The 6,000-nt window shown below is 45.7% G+C and overlaps 1 protein-coding gene across 3 annotated transcripts in view; it reads right to left on the reverse strand.

The window, feature by feature from the left end:
* ZMIZ2 (zinc finger MIZ-type containing 2) overlaps nucleotides 1-4,833 on the reverse strand; it is a 32,203-nt gene extending 27,370 nt beyond the window's left edge. The window contains exons 1-2 of one of the 3 annotated variants that reach the window (XM_072149043.1): nucleotides 4,724-4,748; nucleotides 4,392-4,492 (exon numbers count right to left, since the gene is read on the reverse strand). The gene's annotated coding sequence lies outside the window, so the exon portion shown is untranslated. The other 2 variants (XM_072149044.1, XM_072149042.1) reach the window with 2 other exon arrangements.
* Between the last annotated feature and the right edge of the window lie 1,167 nt (nucleotides 4,834-6,000).

Here is a 6,000-nt window from a genome sequence, read left to right on the forward strand (position 1 = left end):
ACCTAAGGGACATCTCCATAATACCTGGTGTTTGACGAAAGATCCCGCCAATTTTTTCTGTAGGCCTCCGTATCCAATAGATGGCCCACTTACCCCATGACTACTAGTTCAAGGCTCAGTATAACCTTAATATGCCCAATAGTGAGGTTTAAAGGACTTATACCAACTATTTGAGTTATTGATTGACAGGATAAGAAATAACAAGCTGATCGGTGCAGATTATGTGGACTGGACTGGACAGGAACCCCCCCCCCCCTGTCAATCCTAAGGACCTGCTCTCACCAATTAAATGTATAACTCCATTCAATCTTATAGTCATTTGGAAATTGCCAAACACTGTGCTCAGCTATCTCCAACACTACGCTAAGGAATGGCGTGACAGGACGTGCTCCACCAATTTGTGACAACCCGTCGGTAGGGGAATTGCTTATATAGTTGGTACTAACCTTGTGAAAGAGGACTTGACTACAACCGTCAACGCGTCCATTTTATACATGTATCATGATAGAGGATGAAAGACGATCCAAACGGGAACCAATAATGCATTTGTGTATCCCGGGAATATTCCAGCCCTGAACTAACGGGAAATCCTATACAGAAAGTCCCCTATTATACATTAGGTGAATCCATTGATTTGATAGATTGAGATGACAATCTGATGTTTATGAGGCCTCTTGACTCTCTAAATGGAAGTTATCTGAGGAGATGAATTTATCTCCCCTGACCCTTTTACTCGGTGGTAGCCATTTTACCACTTATACCGATTTCAATATATAATGGCCATTGTTCCCCTGCTCTAGAGAGTGTATTAAAAAACATAAAAGCAGCAGCGATAATACACCAGTGAATATTCTACATTACAGAACCGGAAAATGCAAAATCATGATGACAGGTCAGGCCCGATGCTCAGTTGTTCTCCTGACAGAAAAAGAAGACGCCGACTCCAATTTCCGAATGCAAAACAGCAGAACAAGGCAAAACGTGTGTCGAGAGACCGAACAACGACAATATGGATTATGTATCTAATGACCCAAGATTGGCGCAATATCCCAATAGTCCTACGTCCAGTTCCTTCTGTATCACACAGATCGGTTCAAAGACACCTATACAGAGGCTTCATATACCAAAAAGTCCCACTATCTCGCCATTTCAGTAATCCCTCCATAGAAGTTATAAATAAATTGACAACTGGGCGTATCCACAAAGCGAATAGGGAAGGAACAATTGTCCCCACGATTATTTCTCCCAAACCCTGCTGTATTGCTTATGACAATGTGTTTTGTTTATTTACCCAGGGAAAGGTGCAGCCAACGTCTTGAATCTTCTTATCGTTGGCAGCGCTATTAGTGTGCCCATACACAATGCTGCCCCATGTGCCAAATTCTGGGCCACACCTGCTCGCAGAAAGTATGGGTGCAGCCAAGCAATTAGAGGACGCACCATGTACGGGCACCCACAATTAAGAAACGGCCCTTCTAAACTTTAGTAGCTGATAACAGAGAGCAATAGATTGTATGACTGGAATGGCGCAAGATATTCGTTAACTCTGTTTCCAAACTGGTAAGAAGATATAGCAATAATTAGAATAAACGTAAAAGTTAAAACAACAAAAAGTGCCCCGCCTGTGTATAGCAATTAACGCTGGCGCTTCAGAGCTGCACTCCTATAAAGTAGGTCATGCCAACAGGCTGTCACCAGTGTCCTCATGTGGCCCGGGCAGCTAGTTTGGCACATGGACTGATGGGATAGTGCAAGGTTTATGAGGTAACTGAAGATGGTTCAGTATACATGGTAGAAAGGCGCTTCACAATCTGTAATTAAAGGGGTTGTCCGGGATCTTATTCTAGGTGTCAAAACAACTTAGATACGCATCAGTCATTCCTCCCGATCCATCCCATACACATGCACTCTCTGATCAGACAACGTCAGATTATGATACCTCTGATGGTGGTTTATATGCTGCAAAAATCAACTTTATTGATCTACAAGAAATCGAACAATACTCCTCCATGTCAGGGGAGAGACATACACAAGAGGCGTCAGTCTGGACTCGCTAAAAATCAGCGACTACATCTTATGTATGTAGGCACCTTAAGGCCAGAAGGAGTTGCCAGACTCCAGCGAACACCTTTGTCTCGGGCTGTCATGACCTGCCCCTTAGCTACTTTAAAAAACGTAACAAGGAAATGCAAGAACTACAAAGGTCAAAGACGTACAACGGCAGCGACTGGCTTGACTAGTTACATGGGGGAAGTATCCTCTCCAGCTACAATTTTCCTATGTTTATGTACTACAGAGAGGGACACACTCAAAACCCAACGATGGAACCTACACACGAATGTAGGGTTAGAATATAACAACTTAAGACCAAGTTCACACTAAGGCAGCTCCATTTACCCTCAAACAGCACAAAAACACCATAAACCTGTGCACTTGGTTAGTTTCTATATTCTGCAATCATAGTGTGACATATGTCAGGAATACAGATTACAATGCAACCTTTATCTTCAGCATTCCAGCAATGACGCAAGGCGTATGACCCTATAAGGCTTCCTCATACACACCTGTAATACAGCCCCATACAAGCTACAAGGTAAACGGTCGTCATAGGGCTCACACAGAAGTGTAGGGGGGCCATACATAGGAACCCAATGGACAAATTGCCAAATGCCGAAGAAGTGGACGGTTATAAACATTATTCATTTGAGGGCAGAACCCAAAGATTTTGGCAGAATTCTACAAAAGTCTAAAGCTTGCTCAGTTATCTTGCCCTCCCAGACACGTGCACACTTGGCTCAGCTGAGTGTACATGTAGTGAATGGTAGTGCAGAGTCTAGCAGTGGCTTATTTCCTCAAAAGCATGTAGAATCTGGGCAGATAAAGTCCTGCCAATCGTTACTGCCCCACTATGGTGTCTGGAGGCCACCATAAACAATAGGTGGTCAACCAGTCCCGTCACAATCGCAACGTACAGCTTAAGTGAGTAGCCACGTTAACGTCAGTCATACCCATCACATCCTACATCAGGTGGGTGATCAAAGATGCATGAGACCAGCAGGACAGTCGTCCAACATCTGTTGTATTTTAATGCACCTTCAAGGAGATAAGCGTCTACCAGAGGAGACCACAACAGAACGTGTCAAGAGACTGGTGACATTGCCCGAGCATGCTCCAACATGAGTCAGATAGAAGCCAGAAGTGTGGGAAAGGCTTGCATCTCCCAAATTTTACCAAACCATATACACACACACAACACTGGGAAGTCAATGCAACCAAATGGTGCCATCCTATGAGGCAGCATTAGGGTCAAAGGAAAAGGCACATCCATCAGTGCCCAAGATTGTCGCTTCCAAATCCCCTGGTTATAAGACACGTTAACGACCAAGAATTGTAAAAGCATCACTACTTGGCAGCGTCTAGAGAAGACTGCCCCCTCATTCACTCATAGACGTCATAGAGGAGGTGCCCCAACTCAAGGCCCCCCTCCACTAACCAGAGCAGAAAAATGTGCAAAATAGAATAACCCGGCACGGCAAAGGATTTTGTGGCCGTAATTGTGGTAGGTGGCACCTATGGATCAACCAAAAGCATCTTGAAAAGTTTGCCAACCTGGTAAATGTCAGGAGGGTGCACGCTTACCATTCATCAGGCACGTGAGATCATATGGATAGGTGAAGATGCCGTGTACATCATGGCCAATTCACATGCTCTACTCGTCGCCATAATCCAGGTTGGACAATTCACCAAATCTATTTATCACCAGTCAGGACCCAACTATGATACATATTCTACCTCCATCCCCAATCTTATATGATCAGAGAACTTAGTCATCAGCTGATCCACCCATGTCCTTCTGCTGACCATACACCACCATGATCCATCAGCTGACCATGACTGTATGGTGGAGGCTCAACAACCTTCTACAGCGATGAAGAGGACAGCCAGATCATCCTAGGTTTTTATGAGCATGCCCCGTACTAAATCGGAGAGCAGTACACCCCCCCCCCTTAAACCTACCTTTCGGTAGTAGCCACAAGACCGGACCGTGTCCTTTACCTTACTACACACCAAACAAAATATCCTTCAACTCATCAACCACCACCGGCATCAGCTCCTACGTACCCCATAAGCTGCTAGTTCAACTGCAACCCCCTAACCATACCCTTATGCCGGGGGCTATGGGTGATGGCCCCAACCGTACACTGCCAGGTAGGTCAACAAATACTAAGGATTGCATTGATAAGATGAATGGCACAGTCACAAAATTGGCAAAAAAAATATTTAAGTCACTTGTCAAACAAGCCCAGCGCATGCCTGGCACCAACCATCCATGAAGACCACACTATGCCCACCATCAGACTGGCCCCCACTTACACACCGATGCCACTTACCTCGCCTAGGAAGCTGGATCAGGCTGGGACACTTTCACCTCCCCATACTAGTCAGGCTCCAGAGCTGGGGAGCAGCTGCCCCAAAATAACCCAAGCAAGAGCTGAGAGAGGGAGAAGGGGGTAAGTCCTGGCACAAAGGAAAGAGGTGAGTGCTGAGAAGGTGCAGAGCATGCACAGCACAGGGAAGTAGTGGGGAAGGTGCAGTGCAGGGAGGAGGAGGAGGGGGGGGAGGGGCAGTGGGAAGTGCCAGCCACATATAGAGAGAGAGATCCAGTGACAATGAGCCCGGGCGCCTCACACCGTGCGCCCCATGCCGCCGCCTGCTCACCCACCTCCTCTCCTCTCCAGCCTCACCGCTTCATCTCCAATTGCACAATGCTGCTCATTAATATTCACAAGCTTCCTTCTTCTCCTCCAGCCACAGACCACGCCCTCCCCTCCGCCGCGGCACCGCCCATCATCCTCCCTCCCCAGCCCCCGGAGCGCGCCAGGCCCGAGAAGACGAGCGCCCATCACATCGAGCTGCTAACGTGCAGGAGAGGGGGATGGGCTCGGCATTGTATCACCAGACACAAGGGTTTAACCCCTCAGCGCCCGGAGCTTAGTAGTAAATGCTCCTCCACCTCCCCCCCTTGTATCCTGAGTGATAGGAATGGCCCCAGCACATGGTTATTGGATGTATGAGGAGAAAATGTGCTAAATTAGGCGCCGAAGTGATGATAGTGAGTGTTATGTGGTAAAATACTGAGAACATAAAGATGACTGCAGGTTATTACAACAATGTCCTGGTAATGTGTATATATGACTATGGCTGTAAGGGAATGCTGGGAGTTGTAGTTTCATAACTGTGAGGAAGGATCAATATGTTGTATTTATAGGGATATATATATATATATAAATATATATATATACACACACATATATATACATATATGTGCCTACTGTTCAAGATTCATCTATATTAAGTGCAAGTTATGATAAAAAAAAATGGCACATGTGAGGCCAGCATGAATACAGATCGCACCATACCACCAAAATATAGAGAGACCACATATCTGCCCCCCAAAATATACAGGGACTACATATCTGCCCCCCAAAATATACAGGGACAACATATCTGCCCCCCAAAATATACAGGGACAACATATCTGCCCCCCAAAATATACAGAGACTACATATCTGCCCCCTGAAATATACAGGGACCACATATCTGCCCCCCAAAATATACAGAGAGGACATATCTGATCTCCAAAATATACAGAGACCACATATCTGCCCCCCAAAATATACAGAGACTACATATCTGCCCCCTGAAATATACAGGGACCACATATCTGCCCCCCAAAATATACAGAGAGGACATATCTGATCTCCAAAATATACAGAGACCACATATCTGCCCCCCAAAATATACAGAGACTACATATCTGCCCCCTGAAATATACAGGGACCACATATCTGCCCCCCAAAATATACAGAGAGGACATATCTGATCTCCAAAATATACAGAGACTACATATCTGCCCCAAAAATATACAGGGACCACATATCTGCCCCCCAAAATATACAGAGACCACATATTTGACCACCAAAAATATACAGAGACCAC

The sequence above is a fragment of the Engystomops pustulosus genome, chromosome 4 (genome assembly GCF_040894005.1).
Source record: "Engystomops pustulosus chromosome 4, aEngPut4.maternal, whole genome shotgun sequence".
Lineage (NCBI taxonomy): Eukaryota > Metazoa > Chordata > Amphibia > Anura > Leptodactylidae > Engystomops > Engystomops pustulosus.